We start from the raw sequence: 23155 nt of genomic DNA, 5'->3' as shown, positions 1-23155 counted from the left end.
ATAACCACCTGAGACACATGTTAATAACCAAGTTCAGCTGCCAACACAAGGTACAATCTTGGCTCCCACTAGACCACAGCTTCTGGTGGCTGACCCTGAACAACCACTTCTCAGAAGATTTCACCACTAATTCCCCAGCCCCAGTAACCAGGTTCGATTGATTGTTCTAGCAAAGCAAAGCGGGTCACAGTAGTGATTCTGAGCTCTTCTTAAGTGCAGCTGGTTTCTTAAGGCATAGCCCCAGCTAACCCGAACCACAGATTCTTATTTATTTATTTATTTATTTATTTATTTATTTATTTATTTATTTATTCATTCATTCATTCATTCACTCTACATCCAAATTGTAGCCCCCTCCCTCCTCCTCTTCCAGTCCCACTCTCCCTCCCTCTTCCCCCTATGACCCTTCCCCTACTCCTCAGAAAAGGGGAGCTCCCACTCCCCAAACCTACCCCAGCACATCAAGTCGCCTCAGGATTGAGTGCATCCTCTTCCCCTGTGGCCTGGCAAGGCAGCCCCACCAAGGTGAAGTGATTGAAAAGCAGGCAACAGAGTCCATGTCAGAGAGAGGCCCCCGTTCCCCTTATTAGGGGGACCCACATGAAGCCTGTGCTGCCCATCTGGAACATCTGTGTCGGGGGCCTACGTCTAGTCCATGCATGGTCCTTGGCTGGTGCTTCAGAGTCTGTAAGCCCCCCTGGGCCCTGGTTAGTGGCTCTGTTGGTCTCCTGGTGGAGCTCCTGTCCCCTCCTCCAGGTCCTTGTACCCTTCCCCCGACCACAGATTCCTAACTTGAAGTATCGAATGGTGCCAATAGAGTCTTCAGGGGACTCTCAGAACTTCGCTTTGAAGCTTCACAAGCCAGGCCTCCATCATCTGCACTGCTTTCAACATTATCTTTTAGGCTCCTACAGAACAGCACATTAAGCTCTGATCACTCAATCACTTTTTTTTTTTTTAGCCCATAATTCTGAACACCTCCACAGTTCTCCCCACAGTGACCACATCATTCACAGCAGTATCTCACACTCCTGGTGCAGGTTCTGTCTTTTTTCCCCCCTCCTGTTGATGTGTTTTACAACATGACAAAGCAACTTGGCAAGCAAAGAGTTTCTTTTTGTTAACAGTCCTAGTCCGCTAAGAAGGGCATTCAGTACAGAAACTCACAGCAGGAACCTGGAGGCAGGAACTAAAGCCCAAGCCACGGAGGAAACTGCTCACGGGCCTGTTCAACCTGCTTTCATACCCTTTCCAGGAACACCTGCCCAGGGGTGGCACCACCCCAGTGACCTCTTACGTCAAACATTATCCAAGGAAATGCCCCTCCACATACTTGCCTGGAGGCAATGTGATGAGACATTTTCTAAATGGAGATTCCCTCTTCCTAGGTGACCTCAGCTTGTGTCAAGTTCAGCAAAACAAAACAAACAAACAAAAACAGAAAACCCCACTAACCAGCACAGTATTATTTTTACGTCATTCTTAGTGAAAAATATGAAATAAAACCTGAAGGAATGAAAATATTAAGCACAGAGGCAGGTGGAGCTCTGTGAGTTCAAGGCCAGCCTGGTCTACAGAGTAAGTCCAGGACAGCCAAGGCTACATAGAGAAACCCTGTCTCAAAAACCCAAAAAATAAAATTATGTATATATATATATATCACATGATTGTATTTAATACAAATTAATAAGCGAGTTTATTGCAATTAGAATTTCAGAGGGTTTTGTTTTTTAAAAAATAAAAAGAATCCTAATATTTATATAAAAGGATAAATGCATAATTCTGAGGAAGAGCCAAGATGAATGCAAGAGAAGAAAAGCAAGTGAGCACAGGCTGGGCCCACATATTTTCACAGTACACTGAGGAAAGTGTTCATGGTCAGAGCCACATGCTATCAATTCAGGAGTCCCAAGAATTTAATGGAACCGAACAGATGATTCTTGGCAGTCCCACTGAGTGAGGGGCGGTTTGTATACAATTATACAATACAGTTATACAATACAATACAATACAATACAATTCAGTACGATAGTTCATATACAATAGGTGTAAGGTACTGAGAAAAGCTTGTTATCTGTGGATGGAGCCAGCTGTCATCTCGTCATCTGGAGTGGAGGTGGCAGGAATGACACAGGGATGACTCTGGCAGTATTAGCAGAAATAAACCTCCAGTCTTCTAACTGTAGACAGACAATTTCGTTTTTTTAAAGAAGCAAATGTAAGAAATTGTAAAAATCGGTGGGAATTGAGCAAAATTTAATGTGGGTAAACCATAGGCATTGGAGTCCTATTTTAAGGAAAAACCTTGTGTGGTAAAAAGGTACGTGAATTAAGTAGAGACAGATTACTTATTGTAGGCAGATGGTTACCGTCGCTAGCATACCAGTTACGTTGAAATTGGTAAGAACGGTACATTCGAAGGAAAAGCGAATAAAGAAGGACTGTATTAATAAACATGAGCGGAGTGTGGCGGTATACCCCCGTCATCCCAGGCTGCAGGTTGGCTGAGTAACAAAACTGTCTCAAAATAAAACGAAGCGTATAAGGCACACAAAATAGATGCAGACAACCAGCAGACCTATTAAAACAAAAACAAAAAAACCCCACAGTTCCTCTTAACTAGGAAGTGCAGGGTAAAACAAGACTGCTCAAAACCCATTTGACTAGAAAGAGTAGAGACTAGTACTCGTTAGCAGGATGTAGTAGTTAACTGCCAGGATGCTAACTGTGTTAGTCACAGCAGGCAAAAGCCTAACAGCCATTTTTATTATTATCACATTTATGTATTTATTTATGCATTTATGTATGTATGTATGTATGTATGTATGTATGTATGTATGTATTTATTTATTTAAGGTTGGGGGTCAGTGTGTGCTCGAGCACGTGCGTGCATGCATGTTTGCATGCATGCGTGTGCCTGTGTGTGTGCCTCTGTGTGTGTGTGTGTGTGTGTGTGTGTGTGTGTGTAGGTCAGAGGTCAGCTTGTGAGAGTTGCTTCCCGTCTTCCATCACACTATGGTTGCCAGCCTTGGTGGGAAACCATCCAACCTGCAGAACTGCCTTACTGCTCCTGGCAACCAGTTTGAATGAAAGAAAGACTTAGTTCATGATCTCAGAGGCTTCAGTGCGTGGGTAGCTGGCCCTGTTACCTGGGGCCGGAAGCAAGTCTGAAATCTTGCAGAAGCAGGAAGTAAAGCCAAGGCACACCTGCCGCGAGCAAGCTTCCTGCTTTTTCCTTTTGTTCCATGCAGGGCCCAGCCCATGGTGCCCCTACATTGGCAGGCCCTCCCCTTGGTCAATACTCTAAAAACACCTTCACAGATGGAATTACAGTTCTGCTTATGTAACCTCCCAGGTGCCTCCCAGTGACGAAGGTTAACTGTCACACTGTGATGAGCACGTGGCTCACTCCGAGCTCTGTGGCCGTGTATATTACGGTAAAACTTACTGACTCCTCTGCAGCTTTCATCCAGGTATCCTTTAGAAATTAAAATGCACACATAGTGCTATGTATAAATAGATCCACTTTGCCTCTTAATAGCAAAACACTTACCGCTATGAATGGCCATCGGTTGAAAATGGCTGGCTTATGGAACATTGGTTCTCTATTATAATATCACACAGCCGTCCTCAGGAAAAGTTAGCTGAGTGCTGTCTCAGGCTGGCTTTGGTCTCGTGAGACCTCAAAGTGTGAGCATGGGGGAAAAGCTGGAGATGTTCCTGGTCTGTGCCGGGGGAGTGGAGCAGAGTTTGATGTGGGTGACCAGGAGCAGGACAGCAGGGACTGCCAGACCTCTCCTCCCCGCCAGATTAACAGCTGAGCCGCTACCCATCTGGTTTACATGTCAGCCGCACCCCATGGTTTCCCTGTGGAGGAAGCTCCAGAGGCCCCTGTGGTCTGAGGTTAGAAATCCTGGATTCTTTTTTGTTATTCCAGCAGGCTCTTGAGTTGGTCTCCTAGTATCCTCCTGGCTATTCTGAGCATATTAATTAAACTTCTCCGTGCGTGTGTGTGTGTGTGTGTGTGTGTGTGTGTGTGTGTGTGTGTGTGTGTGTGTGTCTGTGTGTGTGTGTGTGTGTGTGTGTGTGTGTGTGTATTGTTGTTGTTTTCCCTGAGACCCTGTCTGTGTACTGCTTTCCAGCACGTGAAATGGCTTGGGTGGTATTCAGTGCCCTATGAACGTAGTTACAGTACCATCCCACTTCTGCCCTATCTTGAAAATCCTCATGTTTATCAATGCATCTGTGGTTTCTGTTAAAAAAAAAAATTTACTAGACTTGACTTGGATCAAAGGGGCTTTGAACATCCCCAGTGTGAGGATAGGCACAGATAGTTCAGTTTGGTAAAGTGCTTGCAGGAACTAGAGCTTAACACACACACACACACACACACACACACACACACACACACACACGAATCTGTGTGAAAAAGCTGGGAGTGTTGACATACTGACATACACTTGTAATTCTAGTGCTGGTGAGCTGGAGAGGGGAAGGTCATCTCTGGGAGCCACTGACCAGCTAGCCTAGCTTTCTTATGAGCACCAGGCCAGCAAGAGACCCCCGTGCCAAAAAAGCATGGCACCTGAGGACCAGTGGTCAAGCACACATGCGTCACCCCCACCTCCGTCCCTCCCACTCCCAGCTAAAAGAGATAAGGGATAGGTACTTTGAACTCAATGGTTTTTGACATTTTAGTCAATTTTGCTAAAGAAAGCGTGGTGAAGTTCAAGGCCACGAGAGCTTTTTAGAGCAAAGCAGGAAGCAGAAAAGTCAGGATGGAGCAAAGGAGGTGGGGGTGGGGTCTTACCTTCAAAGCCTGCCCTGGTGGCAGTGCTCCCAAAGCAGCCAGGCTCCCCACACAGCACCACCCTTCTGGGGACGTGTTCTCTCAGACAGGAGACTGGGGGGACCTTTCAGAGTAGACCCTGGGAAGATGCCCACTTGTTCCTACTGGTTCCAGCTGGTGCTGAGAGCAGCATCTCTCCCATGTTTGGCATTACTCTGTTTTATCAGTCTTTTTTTTTACTTTGCCAGCCTGGAAAGAAGAACCCATCACTTTCTTTCTTTCTTTCTTTCTTTCTTTTTTTTTTTTTTTCTTTTTTTTTTTTTTTTTTTTTGGTGTGTTGAGACAGGGTTTCTCTGTGTAGCCTTGGCTGTCCTGGACTCACTTTGTAGACCAGGCTGGCCTCGAACTCACAGAGATCCGCCTGCCTCTGCCTCCCCGAGTGCTGGGATTAAAGGCGTGCGCCACCATACCACGCTCTTATTTCTTCTTTTTATAAAGCATCATTTGTAGCCTATTGTCCATTTTCCTCCTCGTTGGTTGTTAGCTTTTTGTTGATTTTTTTTTTTTAAAGTCCTTTGTAAGAAGAAAACAAGTGGATTTGTCCACTTCTGTATGCAGCCAGTGCTCACATTGATTTTTTGTGTATATTATTACATAGATAATTTTAATATCATGCTTTTCTTTATAGCCCTTCTGTGGTGACTTGGAAAGTTAGCAATTATTTATAGCATTATTTGTTCTTGTTAAAGATAAGAAGGGTTTTCCTCTCTCACTGGAAAAATTACACAATTTTCTAAGTCTAAACATAAACGAGGGGAAAAAAAACTATCAACCACTGCATCATCACTGCATACTGGGGCAGCTTCTTTCTGTCTTCTGGGAGGGAATGTGGGTTTTTCGGATTGCACTCATAACACCGTGCGATCCATAATGACATTCTATTTTCTCAGTGTTCAGTATCTTATTTTGCCATCCCTCCTGGAAGTTTCTAGCTTTTTTGGGTCCTAGAAAACCAAGGCGTTTTAAACTGGATTTTGTTTTTTGTTTTTTTGTTTTTTGTTTTGGTTTTTGTTTCTTTCTTGGAAATAGGAGTTCTAACTAAGAGAATTTGGCCATCTAAATACTTTGTCCCATAGTTTATTCGTTTCCTATTTATGTTCCTGTCAGCATAAAGAGTCATTGAGCTTCCTTCAAAAATGACAGACTTGGGAGACACATTCAGAAAGAGGCAGGGAGACATGAACTTGAAAGGTTTAAGTGATAGCAAGACCAGTGGGGCTGTGGAGAGTGCTGGAAATGAGAGTTAGGGAGCAGGCAGGAGCCAGCACTCCCCACGCCTGTGTGGACCGTTGTAAGGAATTTGCTTTTTTGTTTTGTTTGTTTTAATCATTGGGTTTTTAAAAATATTTATTTATTTTTTATATATACATTTATATTATTACACACATATAAAATAAACTACCTACAGCAAGAAGAACCATGAAACAATCAGAAATTATATTAAGATAATTAATTTTATTCCTTCTCAAGTCTTTGATGGAGCTGAAGACCAGGTAGTTTAGTTTTACAATGAAGCTTAGTTGTTTAGGGGAATTTGCATTTTTGTGGTTGAGGTGAGGTAGAAAGAAGCGGGTCTCCTTGGTGCCAGAAATGGGAGTAGCTTGCTGTGGTCCAGTGATGTGGGTGAGAATAGCCCCAGGCCAGTTAGGAAGCTGTTGCTGTAGCCTGGGGGGTTGCGGGGGTGGGAAGATGGTGCCTTGAACACCAGGGAGTTGGCTTCAGGTGTGGACAGCAGGAGATAGCTCTGGGCTCACTGGGACCTTAGAGCCCTTTCAGCTGATGGGCTGGATGTGTGAGAGAAGGGACAAGAATGGAGTGTGGCTGGCAGCCCCTGAGGTGGGGTGAGCAGTGGAGAGGTGGAGCCTAAGCTCCATTGAAATCTTCTTTGCCCATTCAACCTCCAAGAGTGCCAATGAGCTGGGAGATGAGCTTTGTTGAGTGGTCCTCATGGAGTTGGACGGTGCGTTTGGGTTCTAGGTAACTGGCCTGAAAATTCAAGATCAGGAACACAGTCATCTCACAAATTAGTACCTATCTGTAAGCTGCCAAATGGCAAGGATTTTTCCGGGATATGAGTTTGGTGTCCACGTGCTTTGGGAAGAGCGGTGTACAGCCTTGTGTACTGAATGGTGTTTGGAGAATCCAGGGCCCCTTTCCTCCTCTTGGTAAAGCCATGTCTTTTCCAATACTTCGATAAGTGCATGAGAATCTGTGAAGGATCTTACACACACACACACACACTTCTTTTCTAGTGAGGCATTGGAACCAAGACAGGAAAGCCTGTTTGAAGACCTTGTGAGGAAATTCGGAAGCCAGTGATACAAAGTCCTGCCTGCGTTACATAAAGAGTTTTGCCCACGCCGTGTCATTCCTGTTTTGTTCAGTTTTATTCCTCCCCCACTAAGTGTCCCAGTTTCTCTTCTACTGTAGCTGATTTTGAGCAAGACAGAGAAATTTGGGCTTTTACATCAACCATCTGAGTTCTCTTCATTTGCTTACTCATCCTTCTATAAGAAGTGACAGTACACAGTCGTGTCACCATTTTTAAACACCCTTTATTAATCATAGCAGATAAAATATAAAGAAAAAAATACAGGCCTATAAACCAAGCAGCCTGGGGGATACAGCTGGTCACCACCTTGTTGTGTCTTCCAGTTCTTTGGCTATGTTTGTAATTAGATATATGGAAATAGCTTGTGAATTTGACATAAACAATACTTTATGGTAAACATTTCATGATAGCTTTTGTTTTAAATAAATTTCAGAAGCTGCATTTTATAAGTAAATCATGGAGGCTTTTTAGGGAAAAAAATATCCCTGAATATTTCACTAGTTGGCAGATCACTTTAAGATTAAAAGAAAATAAAAACACAAAACCTGAGCTATCTTTGGAATACTAAGAAATTCAAATTCTCTCTCTCTCTCTCTCTCTCTCTCTCTCTCTCTCTCTCTCTCTCTCTCTCTCTCTCTCTCTGTGTGTGTGTGTGTGTGTGTGTGTGTAAAGTTTTTTTAAGACAAGATTTCTCCGTGTAACAGGCCTGACTGTCCTATCCTAAACTCACTTTGTAGACCAGGCTGGCCTCAAACTCACAGAAATCCACCTGCCTCTGCCTCCCTGAGTGCTGGGATTAAAGGTGTTCGCCACCATGCCCTGGAAATTTTTATGTTCTTAGGATCTTGTTTTGAGCAGGGTAAGGTGGCGCACACCTAAAACCCAGCACTCAGGGAGGCAGAGGCAGGTGGATCTCTGTTAGTTTGAGACCAGTCTGGTCTACAAAGCAAGTCCAAGACAGCCAAGGCTACACAGAGAAACCCTGTCTCAAACAAACAAACAAACAAACAAACAAACAAGCTTCTTTTGAATAAAATCACTCTTAACTTTTCATATTCCTTTTGGCTATGTTAGCTAAACGTTAAGTATTTTTTTCCATGGCTCAAGAGATAGATGGCTCAATGTTTAAGAGCACTTGCTTCTTGTAGAGTACCCGGGTTCAGTTCCCAGCAGGCAGTTCCCAGCAGATGGTTTACCACTGACTACACTTTCAGTTTCAGGGTATCCAGTCTCCTCTTCTGGCCCTCTTCTACATGTACCTAGTACTTTCTCTCTCCCTCTCTCTCTCTCTCTCTCTCTCTCTCTCTCTCTCTCTCTCTCTCTCTCTCTCTCATAAATAACAATAAGCATGCATTTCTTATACTTCATTGGAACATACTGATGTAATATCACCCATTTATAAGACCTGGATGTGTAGGGTGTGTGTGTGCATGTGCATGTGTGTTAGTAGCAGTTTTCCTCTTCACATAAAGATGGAAGGCTGGGCTGGGCTCATTTCACGAAATGCCTAAGTGTGTCTGCCTTGCAAACCTGAGGTTCTCAGCCCCATTCTTCAGATTCCACATTTAACAAAAGACTTGACTAAATACGTTGTACAGGACCTGGCTTACAAACAACCCTGATGTCTAAAAACAACAAACAGTGTTGAGCACTGTTTGGCAATAACATCAAAAGTGCCCAGTTCACCCCAGGCTGCACATTTAATTGCAAGTAATACAGAATTGTGGAGACATTGTAGTTTTCACATGTGCACTCCTGAGGATTGAACCCAGGGCCAAGTGCATGCTAGGCAAGCCCTCGCCTCCTTGTCCTTCCTCCTCCTCCTCTGCTTTTCATATTTGAAACAGCACCTCACTAAGGTTCCTAGGCTAATGGTGAGCCCCCTCTGTGCCTCAGGCAGAGTTTTTATTTATGAGCCTACTGCTTCAGCCTCCAGAACTGGCCGGGGAATAGCTCTCCGTGTTTTACCATTATACCACCAGGCAGCCTTGGTGTGATTTTTAAATAATAGTTAGAAATGTCATTTGGAAAGGAGCTTCAAGAATGAAGGCTTCTGGCAGGTCTCCTTCCTGTGGTCATTCTCAGGTGTCCTGACGGTAGCCTCCCTTTGGTCAGTGAAGACTCTGGGCCACATGGAGAAGGACCGCTGTCTCCTCTGCCCCAGGTGCTGACCGTACGCTGCGCATATTGCGAAACCGATGCATCATGGGTCCGAAGACACCAGCTCCTTCCTGTTTATCACCTCTGGGGCCTTTGTTTTTCTCAGCCTGGCATGTGCCTCTTGGGCTTCCGTTGGGGAAGTGCTAAAGCCGCCATTGTACTCCATTGATTCTTCCACACCCACAGCTATACTGTCGTTCTTTCTCCCATGGCTCCAAGGCCACCACCACTGTGTTCTGTTCTAGGTCCTGTCCTTTAAACCAGTGGCTTTGTCTGGAGCCACATTTGCCTCCCAGGGACTTGGGGCAGTCTCTGTAGATGTTCTTGGTTTTCACACCTACAAAGATGTGCCACCTAGTGACCGGTGGCAAGGATGCTGGCAACTGTCCTACAGTGCACAGGATGGCCCCTTCCCAAAGCAAAACAAGACTGACCCAGACCCGGTATCCATATTAAAAGGCTAAGCTAAATTATTTTAGACAGCCTCTCTCTCTGGCCTGGCTGTGCCTCCTTGGTTATCTGAGGTCTTGTCCCTGTCACCTTTCACTGTAGTCTGAGTAAAAGCACTGTAAATTTGGAGAAACAAAATATGGGAAATCAGGCTACCAGTATGGTTCTGGTTACGATAGTTAGTAGGATCACGGTTCTTAGCTTAAATCCACTCTTGGGTCCAGCACTATTGTGATCGGGCCCCGGTTTCTTCCGATAGGCAAAAAGAATTGGATGTAGATTTCTAGCCACTGCTGATGCTAAGCTAAATAAATTTTTTTTTTTTAAACATTTCTAAATGTAATGCTGAGATTGTTGACTGGTCAGTCCCATTGCAGGCTCAGCCTATCCTCGTCGCTGTGGGTTCAGAGAAGGATTCACTTGACCTGGGATCCCTTGTTTGATGTGTTTGATTGAAGTGGAGGAGAGCATTTGATGGGGGAAAGCTCTTGCCTTTTTTCCAGAATGAGGTTCTTCTGCCCAGACAGATCCTTGCTGGGCAGGAAGAGAGGGAGCATCCTGGAGTGAAGGGTACGGCTGTGAATCAGAAGCCCACATGGATGATATTTGTCACAAGTTGTCGCTCACCCAGCATATTCATTCCTTAGGTTTGTTGTAATGGAGGAGTGCCACAGCCTGTGTGGCTTCCATGTCACACACGTTCTCCCTCACAGTTCTGCAGGCCTAGAGGTCTTAAAGTCAAAGGTGTTTGACATGAGGGTTGGTTCTTTCTTTCTCTCCTCACCTGGAAAAGGCCATCTTCTTCCGGTCTTCTCTTCACCTATTTGTGGTCTGATTTACCTTATACAAGGACACAGTCACTTTGGGTTAGGCCCCACCCTACTGATCTTCATTTTAACTTTATTATCTTTTAAAGATCCTGTCTGTGGGAGTCATACTCTGAGACACTCTGGTTTAATTAAAGGCCCTTAATTTAAAAATTAAGGTTTTAATTTAAAAAAAACCTTAGCATATGATTTTTGAGGACTACAATTCAGCTCATCACAGGTAGCATCTAATTGTACACGTAGATGCTTTTTTATTATTTCTGTGTGCACATGTGTGTTTGGATGTGTCCACATTTGTGTGGAGGCCAGACATCACCCTCAGTGTTGTTTTCCCAGTGCTATTTTGAGTCAGGTTCTCTCATTGACCTGGGGGTCTCCAAGTGAGCTATTCTGACTAGCCAGTGAGCTCCAATAATCTGGCTGTTCTACCTCCCCAGTGAAAAGGTTACAAATACATACCACCTCAACCAGATTTTTGTTGTTTGTTTTTGGAGACAGGGTTACTCTGTGTAGCCTTGGCTGTCCTAGACTTGCTTTGTAGACCAGGTTGTCCTTGAACTTACAGGGCCTGCCTACCTCTGCCTCCCAAGTGCTGGGATTAAAGGCGTGCACCACCACATCTGGCTAGGTTTTTTCCCTTTTTTAAAAATGTAGATGCTTAAGAATGGAAATGTGAAGCCAGAAATGGTGGCTCATGCCTTTAATCCCAGCACTTGGGAGGCAGAGGCAGGTGGATCGATGTGAGTTCAAGGCCAGGCTGGTTTACAAAGCGAGTCCAGGACAGCCAAGGCTACACAGAGAAACCTTGTCTTGAAAAAAAATAAAAAAACCAAAAAAACCAAGAATGGAACTGTGATCTTCATGCTCATAAGGGTGACACTTAAGACTTTTCATGAAATGATTCAAGCCCAGTGCCGCCTTAGGTTTCTGTGAAGAGGCAAGCTGTTATTCTGTGTGTGTGTGTGTGTGTGTGTGTGTGTGTGTGTGTGTGTGTGTCTGTCTGTCTCTCTCTCTCTCTCTCTCTCTCTCTCTCTCTCTCTCTCTCTCTCTCTCTCTCTCACACACACACACACACACACACACACACCTTATACATCCTTTTAGCTGTGTTTGTCTACAGGGACTTGCCATTCCTCCATGGCTTCCACTTTAGCTTGTGTCTCTAGGCTCCTGACCCGGAGTTCCTTCCTTGCTTTCCTTAGTGGCTAACAGTGATCAGGAAGCACGAGGGGGGGAAAAAAACGTTTCCATCCAGGAGTTGCTTTCTGTCCCTGTTTTATCACAACAAAGGGCAAGCCAGGGACAGGTGGTCAGGCTGCCTAAATGACAAGTGACACAAGTACACAGAGAACCAGGCAGTGCTCTCTTCGGCTTCCTGTACCTCTGGGGGAGGGGGGGGGACCTGAAAACTGGGATTGTGGGATTGTAGGCAGGCCTCATCTTCCCTGACATACCCAGTCTCACCTGCTGTTTCTTTTCAGTGTGGTGGTCACAGGGTGGCTGGTTTTTTGTAGATACTTTAAGCTCTCTGAGAGCCAGGAAGTTATGATTTCTAACCTGCTTGGCGTGGGGCCCAGGAAAGAGAACGGGACGAAAGCTGAGTGAGCTGTGAATGAAGTGAGAGAAGGGTGGAAGGCAGATCCAACTGCCTGTCCAGAGAGCCAACGCTCTAAGCGAACCAGATAACCTAGAGAAACGTACAGATGGTCCCAAGGCCACGTGACTTCCGCTCACATCCCATGTTGGGTTCAGCACTCACTCAGTCGAGGGCTGTCATTTGGAATAAAAGGCTACTGTAAGAACGGCAGCCACAGGTAACTTTGCTGTAGGGCACTGGGTGAGAGGATTTCAACTAATTGCTGAGCTGGGTGGAGTTTCTCTATCCTTAGCTAGGGATAGGGCGGAGCTTGACTTAACTCCCTGTTCCCAACCAAGAAGCATTCTGGTCCAGCTGTCATTGAAGTGAATCATTCATCATCGTAAGCAGCAAGCTCCTGGCAGGCTTTCTCAGATGTGTTAAAACTTGCTGGTGTTCAGAGTGTCTACAGCGCTGCATGTAGGCACCACTTTGAAGCAAGGAAGGCAGAAGACCACGTAGGAAGCCCCAGGGCTGCCCAGGTAGACTTCTGTCAATACCAGTCCAGCCCAGCACTTTCCAGCAGCACACGTACCTCACCTCGTTTGTCTTGATCCTTGAAGACAATTACAGGTAAGAACAGAGACACTTCTGTGAGCTCATTATGTGGGTGTGCGGCATGGCATCCCTTGGCACAGTGTTTGGTTTTGTCCTGATGCTGTTTTCATATCAGTGGCGTGACTCTTAACACATACAGAGAATTACCATTGCAAATGCTCCGTTGAGGGTTAGCGACAGCCGACCAGTTTCTTCCTTACCTGTAAAAAAAGTTGATAAACGAACTGGAAAGGAACTATGACCTGAACCGTGATCGGTTTTGCTTTCTTCTCTGTCTTGACAGCGTAGGAAAATGTATAATGTTCGTCTCCCAGAGGAACGTAGGAAGGTTGCTTTTGATAGCTTTTAAATCTAATTACAGCGGCCACCACTTCTCTGAGTTAGAAATCAGTACTTTGGGCAGAAAACTCAAACACCTTCCCCTTCTGTGACATTTCACCGGAGAAGAGGGATGTACCGGCCGTCCTTGTGAAATAGCATCTTTAGGTCATGCAGTGGTTTACCTGGAAGACTAGAGGTTTTTATATTTAAATCGTTAGATGACGGTTATAGAAGTCTTCCGTCAGGACTTGGCTTATGTAATGTATAACTAACTTAATTTATGTAAAAAAAACTTTTTTTTGAGAGCGTCAGAGTGAAAGCCGAGAACAAATTCAACTGAATGTTCCTTCATGTTTTGCTGTCGTTTCTCATGTATGTTACTCATGCATGCAGATACTCAATGTGATTAACATGTGATATTTGTTTCTTTACCATCTCATCTGATGAGTCACAAACTGTTAGTTTAGTAGTGTATCCGTATGCCTGGAATAAATGAGTGTGCGCCACGCCTTCTATTAAGGAGCCTGGTTACTTTCCATGGGTATTCTGACAAGTGTTGTGTTAAGATAGCCAGGTAGACCCTGAAATGAAAATGGATCAGAAATGTGACATAATTAAAAGCTATAGTCAGATCTAAGTTGTCATCACCACTTGATTTCCCACTGAAAAGTTAGATTCTGGTAAAGGGGGGAAGTAACTGGACTATGTAAAAGAAAATGGACTTTAAAGCAGTTTTCAGAGGCCTGGGAGGAGGATAAGGTGAGCTTCATTTTCCAGGCAGAGCTGAATACAGTGGCTGCGATGTCAGGAGACAGGAAAAGAAAGGGGTTTTGTTGTTGTTTTGTTTTAATTAGACAAGAGAAAAGAAACAGCTTTCTTACGAGTTTCCACAGCCCTGGGTTTCATGAAAATTGGCTTTTCTACTCAAGAGGACTTTGTGGGACCAAGTATTGTGACTGAATGTGACTTTCAAAACCGCATGCTGGAGTTGTTCGGTTGTCAGTGTTGGGGGAGTGTTCAGGAGGAGAAGGCGCAAGGCAGGGGTTCCATGAACTTCTGTCCTTGAGAAGTGTGGGTACCATAGCCCAGAAGGGCTCTTTGCTGGCCTGAGCTGCCAGCATTCCTGGGGTGTGGAACATGACTTTCTTGCTTATAAGTAGTGTTTTGGGGATGGTGGGCTGGGTTGATTGTCTGTATTTCATTGCAGGTGTTTTGTTTTTCATTAGTCTAAACCTGCTTGGGCTTTTCCAGAGTAGTTTTCAAGCACAGCTGTTGACAGAGCCTTTTCTGAGCCAGGTAGAAATCTTTGCCCCCTGGAGTCGGCTACTGATGTCATTTTGTAATTATGCCGAGGGCCACCTAGGTTCCAGGTGTTTGAGGTCACTCACCTTGGAGCTACAGCAGCAGCACGTGCTCTCAGCCTTTTTCAGAATCTTTGGACTGTGTCCCTGATAGCTCAGAATTCTGCAGAGGGCTACTTGGCATGCCTTCACCTCAGTAAATATTTGTGCTTCGCTTGTACCTCACCTAATTTGATTCTGAGGGGTACAGATGAGCATTGGATAGTCAGGGCCCAGGAGCCAGGAACCAGGAGCCGTTCCTTCCCTCCTGCCAGGGGCTCCCAGCCTTCCTTATGCTGCCACCGGTTAGTACAGTTTAGTCCCTCAGCTTCTGGTGACTCCCAACCGTATAGTTATTTCTGTTGCTACTTCATGACTTTTGCTACTGTTATGAATCATAATATTAACTACTTGATATGCAGGATGTCTGGTGGGCGACCTTCACAGGGGTCACGGAAACCCTGCCTAGGCGGTCCCACCAGCCGTCCTGAAATCCAAGGAGATTGTGTTTCCCACCTTTCTTGAAACCCTGGGAGCCAATCACTGCCTGAGGCGGTCACCAGAAATGAATCCGCTGAGCTAACCGTGGCACGTAATCAGGTACCACAAACTGCCTTCTCTCGGCTGAGGTGCAGGCCAGCCGCTTTTTTCACTGCAGCTACTGCAAGAAGGTACAGAGTCAAGCTGCTAACTGACATCCACCCCCTCCCCCACCAGCCTCTGCCTCTGAAAACAAAGGATTGATTTTTCTTCTAGAAAATGGAAGAATGTGTGGACCGTTTCTGGAAAAGCACATGACAATGTGGTGCCGCCCCACGGGCAGTGAGCGGTGGGATTTCAGACCAAGTGAAAATACAGACCTGACAGGTTCAAGTGTAATCCAGTGGCTTCCATAGACCGTCCTCAGGCAGCCCACTTTCGGTGATGTAAGACGGCTTTGCTCACCTGCTCTTACTCATGAGGCCCGCTGCAGGCAGGGAATCACAGTCACATGCCATTATAAACAGCCTCTTCTGACCCAGTCAGTGACTAGAAGCCTTGTCATGGAATTGGAAGGCACGTGACCACGAATTCCTGGGCAGAGGCCTTTCAGAATCCCAGGATCTGTGGGGCCTTTGTCAGTGTGGAGGTTTGAAATACTCCACTCAGTTAGAGGGAGGTAAGCGTCAGGGTCAGGGAAGTCTGGCTTTAAAGGAGTTGTGTGGCAGGCTTCTAGAGTTTAACTCTATTCTTCGTTTCTACCTACCCTTTCCTTCTTTCATTCTTTTTTTGTTTGTTTGTTTGTCTTTCGAGACAGGGTTTCTCTGTGTAGCCTTGGCTGTCCTGGACTCGATTTGCCTGGTCTCACAGGGATCTGCCTGCCTCTGCCTCCTGAGTGCTGGGATTAAAGGCGTGCGCTACCACGCCCGGTTTCTACCTACACTTTTCTGTTGAGGGTTTCAGTAGGATGAGATCTGAGGTCACTGAGTGAGTGTTTTTATCAGAAATGGATTTATTCTCTCTGCGAGTGTGTTTAAGTAACTCACTCACTGAATACGTGGTTTAAACACTTGCTTTGCTCGTTGCTTAAAAATATTTCTCTCCTCATTCTTTCAGCCCTTCGGAATGAACGGTAGCCTTCTCTTTAGCTACTGAGGAATACATTTCTTACACTTGTCAGTTTTTGACAGACCAATACACTTAAATTGTATTCTGATTTTTTTACTTGGTTTATTCGATAGCATGTGTGTATCAGAGTGATAGCACTGGGCAGAGGGAAAATGTTTCTCAAAGACGTGATTTGTAAGCCTAATAAAGCTCATAAAATAGGTGGCCTATTTTTGGTAGCCGGTTTGAATTAGTTTGCTTCTTGATTCTTTTTGGGAAATCCTGCAGCCCGAGCAGAGTAGCTTTGTTCCCGGGTACTCGAAAGGAAAGAACAACTTCAATGTTAGAAAGATGACAAAAGCTGATGGGGGTGAGTGTTTGAGGCACGCCCAGAAAAGGGCAGGAGAAGAGAAGACACAAGTCAAGGCCCTGTCACCTGCTGTTTGCAAACTCAGAGCCCCCAGAGCTGATGTGTCCATTCGTTCTTAGGAACAGGGCCATGGATTCTGAGTGTGGCACGGGGCCAGAAGAGTTGATGACAAAGCTCCATATAATAGTACCCAGTGATGGAAAGAAAAAGCAAGAGCCCCACAGTGAGGCAGGGCAGAGCAGAGTGGGTGGTGCAGGCTGCAGCCCCCACCACCGCTGGGGCATCCTCTTCTGCCTTCCCCACAGCCTGCTACAGCTGCCTAATCTTGGGACCTCTCAGAGTGATGATTAAGTTGCTACTCTGTTGTGCTTATACGCTTCTATATTTAGCTTTGCTTATTTATCTTAGGGAAGGGAAGAAGTGTGGACAACAAACAAAATAAAAGGCATTCCCTAGCTTCCTAATTGAGGATGCACTAGTTAGAGTGGGGGGGTGGAAAGGGGGGTTGGGGGGGACTCCCTCTGCAAGGTGGAACTCTCTCTTTTATCTGACCAACAAGTACTGAGTCCTTTGGGGGGGGGGCCACTCCCAGCACAGGTGCTGCAGAGGTCATAAGCTCATTAGGACCTGAGCCAGGGACTTGCCTCTCTGCCTGGAGGGAACTTTCAGCCTGCTGGGCCTGACTTAAGCATACTAACCAAGTCCACGGATCATATACTTATGATAGGATTAAGAGCCATAAGGCAAAGCAGTCCAGGGCCAAAATGGCAGCTGCCGTGAGTAGGTACACTTTTCTAAGCTGTGCGGGGGGTTTCTTCTGCCCGGTGGCTCCTCCTGTTGTCCAGTCTGGCTGGTTGTTGAGTAGAATTTACACTGGGGCAGACACTGGGGTTGTAGTAGGAAGCAACAGAGCTCCACAAGCAAGCGTCTTTCCCAGCCAAAGCTGTAAGATACTGTGCCTAGAGGGTGAATGGCCGTTGGCCTTGGAGCACAATGGAAAGATACCAGGAAAGCAAATGTCCAGTCACCAGGGACACTGGAGAATCGCCAGTGATATGACAAACTCGATCCTCTCACCACATCCCTGGGAAGGCCTCGGGGTGAAGCAAAGGATTCGGCCTCAGCAGAGGGAACATTGGGCAAGAGAAGTAAAGGGATCAAAGTTCTGTGTGGTCCACTGCCCTGCCGGTCAGGATGAATGAAAATGAGGACGTGGCTGGCTACTCCTCGGTGCGGCTGAGGAGAAGGGTGGTTTATGGTAGGTGTGCGGGAGAGCACATCCAGAGGCACGTGGAAAGATCCAGACTGAACAAGGGCCTCAGAGGAGTGTCCTGGAGCAAGAGAGGATGAGAAGAGAAAGGGGCAAGAGAGGGGACCAGCAGCCAAGAGCAGCGGACAGAGAGAACCAGGAGAATATGTGGTGGTACTGGCAGGTGTATATAAGAAAGAGAAGCTGGAGGTGGGGGTGGGGGTGGGCAAGCCCCTGAGCTGAGAGGGTTAGGGTAGCGGGTGGCCTTGAGAAGAGCACTGAGGAGCCACAGGTACTGAGTGAGCCTGGAGGCCATCGTGCGCTTTGGTATGGTAAATGGGCACCACAGTTAGCCATTTGTCCCAAGTTTCTTTGGGACCTGGCACAGAGGACTCTTGTGACGCTGTGTTAGGTGAGGTGACCTCAAGAGCCCTGTCCCCCTCCCTCCCTCCTTTGGATTACAATTCCTTACCACAGCTACAGAGCCTAGCTTGCTAAATTGCTGTTGTACACCTATAGGCTAAATGCTAATTGCTGTTGTGCACCTATAGGCTAAATGCTAATTGCTGTTGTGGACCTATGAGCCAAATGCTAGGGAGAGAAGCAAGTGTGACTCCACGTATAGAGATGCAGTTCCATTCTCTTCAGAATGTCTGCATTCAGCGCCGCTGTGAATTAAGGACGTTTTTCTTTTCTCTCACAGTTCTTTAGGAGACTGAGGCATGAGCTAGCATACAGTGTCCACCATCTAAATCTAAGCAACACCAACAGGCTGACAGCTCCCCAAAGCTGGCGGCTCCTCAGGGCTGGAGTGGCAGCAGAACCTGCCTCCCGGCCCATAGGTAGCTTGTCATTGTCACCTTTAGTGAAATGGATATTGGTCATGTCTGGCTATTTTGAGTCACAAGTGGCAGAGTTGAACCTCAACCTGGGCATCTCTTACTCCAGAGGGCATACCCGTGTTTACCTTGCTGTGTCACTCCAAGTCGAGGAAACAGAGCCGGCCACTGAGGGGCAGGGGCTATCTTTGTGAAATAGATAACTCTCAGTGTCCCACATCATACGTCCTTCGAGGTTCTCACACAACCTTCCCCCCCCAACCCCCACCCCGCCTTCCCTGCTTCTGTTAATCACCTTGTGACCTGTGTACATAGTTTACTCTGCATTATTTGCTGTCTCTAATTTCCCTTTCCTGCTAGGATGCAGGCCCCACCAGGTAGGGAGTTGCCTGTGTCTTCTTCCCTGGGGTTCTAGACAATTGACATGTTGCGGGTGCCCAGTGAGTAATGAATGAAGGGAGGAAAGGGGAAAGCTGGGCTTCCGGAGGGACTGGGAAGAAAGTCTCTGTGTGACCTTCCTGTGAGTCTCCATCCACAGGGACTTGATGATCGTGAGTGAGCTTGCTAGGGCCTGTGTCAGTACTGCAGTAAAGGTGAGCTATCTGCAGGTCACCTCGGCCCCACCTTCATGCATGACTGTAATGGAATTGCCTGGGTGGCTCTTACTGCTCGGAGGTCAGAGTCACTTGCCAGCCTTTCAGGTGTGCTTTTCAAAGGGTTGCACTTTGACCCTAGCCATGGCTACGGGAAGAGCTCTGTCTGCCACAGGAACTTGGTGAAGCTCTTCGTAGCTAGTCCCTGGCATAGCCAATGCTTTACTCACTGTGGGTTTTCTACCTAATTGCCAATCTGGCTTACAGTGTTCAATGTGCTGCGGTTGCATGCTCTGCTGTGGTTTTATTTAGCCTTAATCCCTTATTAATTACTCCTTAAGGGCAGATTACCCTTCACTTTTCAGCCTCCAGTCCATGGCTATTGGCTTTCTTTGTTTTAGACATGACATCAGAAAAACAACCAAGAAATCTCCAGTGAGTTGTTTGTGAGGCTGGCAATCCCATTTCCTCCTGGCTTAGAAATGTTACACCCAGGACATGAATCTCCAGGACCCATGATACCAATAGGAGACTTACCTCTCCCTCCCACACACCCTTACTCCTAAATTGCCCCGCGTGCCTTGGGACCGGGCACTGGACCCTCTAAGCGATTCATTGTTATGGACTCACTGTGTGAGTGGAACATGATACACATGAGTGACTGAGACCGGCTGTGTTTCCAGAGAGCTCACAGAACAGCAGCAGACATGGAAAAAAAGAAAATGGTTGCTATACTGATCTGTTCCTGCCAATGGATAGGGGCATAGCGCTAGGGCATCTTCTCGGAAACAATGCAGTTTGTCTTCAAGGGCATACGCAGGCAAGGTAGAGCAGGCCACTCCCAGCAGAGGATGAAGTGTGGTGTGCTGAAGACCAATAGGAAGGCTATTCCCTTTGGCTGGATGTGTAATGAAACGCATGGAAGGTGATGTGGAAAGGCAGGCACTGCCAGAGCTGAGCCGGTGGAAGGAGAGCAGGAGGTTCTGGGCAGACTGTGTGTGCCACAGTTTAGACTCTGTGTTGTAGGTTGCAAAGTGCCAGTGAGGAAAATGGGCAGCATGTGGGTAGCTTAGGAGATGTGTGTCAATCATCAGCCTTAATAACAAGACCTGGAAGAAGATGAGGTTCTGAGGCTTTTCTTTGGGTTTCTACGCATGTGATAAAACACCCAGCCCACAATAATAGAAGAGGATAGCCTTTGTCTCATCTTGCACCTTGTGGTTTCTCAGGAAGGGCTGTCAGATAAGGAATAAAATGCAGGAGATGATGCAGAGGCCGTGGAGGGGTGCTGCTTTCTGACTTGCTCCCTGTGACTTGCTTGTCCTGCTTTCTTACAGTACCTAGGACCACCTGCCTAGGGGTGGCACCACCCACAGTGGTCTGGACCCTCTCACATCAGTCATTAATCAAGAAAATGCCCTTCAGGCTTGCCCGTGGGCCAATCTGGTGGAGGCATTTTCTGGATTAAGGTTCCCTCTCCCCAAATACTCTTATGTGTGCCAAGTTCACATTAGCCAATCAGGCCAAGACTTAAAGTGTTCAGTCAGTGTGATGGCTAGGAGGGCCCTCCTCTCTGCCTCTAAGAGCCTGACTGGACTTGGCTCTCACTTGATGGTTAATGATCTTGGGGAAGGAAGATGGAGCCTAGGGGGCTTTGCAAGTCTGAGTTGTTCCCTCTCGCTTCTTAATTGAGAAGGGTCTGGCATCTAGCCCAGGCTAGATGACCTGGAACTCCTGACCCTCCCACTTCCTCCTCCAGGGTGCTGAGATCACAGGCATGCACCGCCACACCCTGTTTTAAGGTCTTAGCTCTTGATAAGAGTCTGTGTGCTCCTGCATACCTACCTGCCTGCGCTCTTTCCCAAGACAGCTGTATTCAGATTGCCTTTGGAGATGCCTCCTACTCACCCCGTGAGTTGCTGGCTTCAGGCCACCTCACACTGGGACCAGAACTGCCCTTTGACCCGATCCCTGAGTGATTCCTATGCACAGCCAAGTGTTGGCAGATCACATGCCCCTAATGCGGAACATCTTTAGGGATCATATAAAAGAGGTGGGGGGGGGGTGTTCCTCCTTTTTCATGGTCTCCATAGGACCTATTTAGTGTTCAGATTTTCCTCAAAGTCATAGATTGGGATATATGAGGGGAGATCTAAGTGGGGATTAACTGGTATTTTGGTCCATTTCTTACATCGTGGGGCTTGTGACGGGTCAGGCGGGATGGGTGACTCAGGCTAGCTGCCAGGCAGCGCCCTGCTTGATGGACAGCAAGATCATGTCGCCTGCAGCGCTCCAGCACAGTGCTTGTTCCCAAATGATGCTGTAAGAAGGGAGGAAGCTTCTGGCGATGCTTGCTTCCCCCACACCTAACACAGACTTGACAGAAAGGTTATCAGTGCTGTAGTAGCGCATTCCACGTCAGTTCAGCTGAAACCAGAGGATCATTATTTTGTCAGGTGTTTGCCTTTATTCAGAGATCTGAGAGAGTTTCTGTTCCGTGTGTGGACATCTATGTCCGGACTGGGGTTCATGCATCTTTATTTTTGAAAGGGGTGGAAAGCGGCACTGAGAACGTGAGCACGTGTGCTTCTATGTCAGGAGCCGGGGCCGGGGCTCTCCATAGGAGCTCCTCATCTAACCTGGATTTCTGGAATGAACTGTCATCTTGTTTTCTTCCTGAGTGAGGCCTCAAGTAGTAGTGTTTCCCCAACACTGTACTTTCCAGTATCTGGTCATGTTAATGACTGAGGTTCACTCCCCTGGGGAGTGTGTGCTCAGAGAGTGCATGTGCAAGCACATGTGTGTGTGCATACACATATGCATGTGCATGTGTGCAAGTGTGTATGCATGTGTGAGCGCATGTACGTGCATATGCATGTTGGTGATCATGTGTGTATGTGTGTGGCCATGTGTGAGCATGTGTGTGTGCGCGCGCGCGCACTTGTGGTGTGTGTGTGTGTGTGTGTGTGTGTGTGTGTTTGGTCTTTTTGTTTGTTTTTGGTTTTTGTGGGGTTTTTTTTTTGTTGTTGTTGTTTGTTTTTGTTGTTTTGGTTTGATTTGGTTTGGTTTTTCAAGACAGGGTTTCTCTGTGTAGTCTTGACTGTCCTGGACTCACTTCGTAGGCCAGGCTGGCCTCGAACTCACAGCGATCCACCTGCCTCTGCCTCCTGAGTGCTGGGATTAAGGGCATGCGCCACCACACCCCGCTCGTGTATTTGGTCTTTTACCCTATGATACTCTAAGAACCCTGAGGTTCCACGTGTTAGAAAAGTATAAGACATGGAGCAAGCTAAAGACAGTTAGATTTGTGTGGAAAATCAATTCTGTACTTAGTTATGCATAGCACACATGAGATGAAATTGCTGGAAATTCCACATTTTTAGTGACTTAGGCAAGTTGTGATTTTCTAAATGTAAAACTCTAGGAAGAAATTAACCTTCTTTCTCATAATGTTTGGCAAGAAGTCAGCCACCTATAAATTAATTACATGTCGGGGACCCATTTTCTGCAGGGTTCCCTGAAATATTCAGCAGCCTAAGATAGAAACAGTGGCCTTAGCTTGGGAGGATTAAGATTCACAGCCTTGAATAGGAACACACAGTATAGAAAGGTACTTGAGCCCTGGGAAGGAGAGGCCTCAAGAGGTGTGACTATAGGAAGACAGAGAATGGAGATGCTGGCTATTGTGGGGTCCTTTGCTTGGGAGGGGGTGCAGGCTGCATGAAGCATAGACAGCAGGTATCTGTAGAGGTAAGGAGACAAGTCCCCACAACACAGCTGAGCCAGTGACCCTGGGGCCGAGTGCGCTGGAAGCTTGTAGCTTGTTAGACTGACATCACTGGAGAACAGTGGAGTGGCTGTTGGCAAATGCACTAAGCTAGAAACTCCACTTACTGTCTATTAGGAAGTCTGAAGCTGAGAGCAGAAGTAGAAGGCGCCCACGTGCTCGTTGTTAAATATAGTAGAGGCTTGATGTCGGCTATGATGGGAGAGAAGCACGTTTTGTTCCCTGTAAAACTCTTGGGTTTTTCTGTGCTTTTTATC

At 46.6% G+C, this 23155-nt stretch overlaps 1 protein-coding gene across 4 annotated transcripts in view; it reads left to right on the top strand.

Moving 5' to 3' along the window:
• The window catches only part of NEDD4L (NEDD4 like E3 ubiquitin protein ligase), a 336053-nt gene that overhangs the window by 160447 nt on the left and 152451 nt on the right, over window positions 1–23155 (top strand). Inside the window, exon 1 of one of the 4 annotated variants that reach the window (XM_084778013.1) lies at window positions 12699–12827. The exons of the other annotated variants lie outside the window; for them this stretch is intronic. The gene's annotated coding sequence lies outside the window, so the exon portion shown is untranslated. Of the gene's footprint in view, window positions 1–12698; window positions 12828–23155 lie in introns of those variants that run through there. 4 annotated transcript variants of the gene reach the window in all.

Source organism: Acomys minous (assembly GCF_964271855.1).
Source record: "Acomys minous genome assembly, chromosome: 4".
NCBI lineage: Eukaryota > Metazoa > Chordata > Mammalia > Rodentia > Muridae > Acomys > Acomys minous.
Note: the sequence above shows the minus strand (reverse complement) of the source record. Positions and strands in the feature narration are given on the sequence as shown.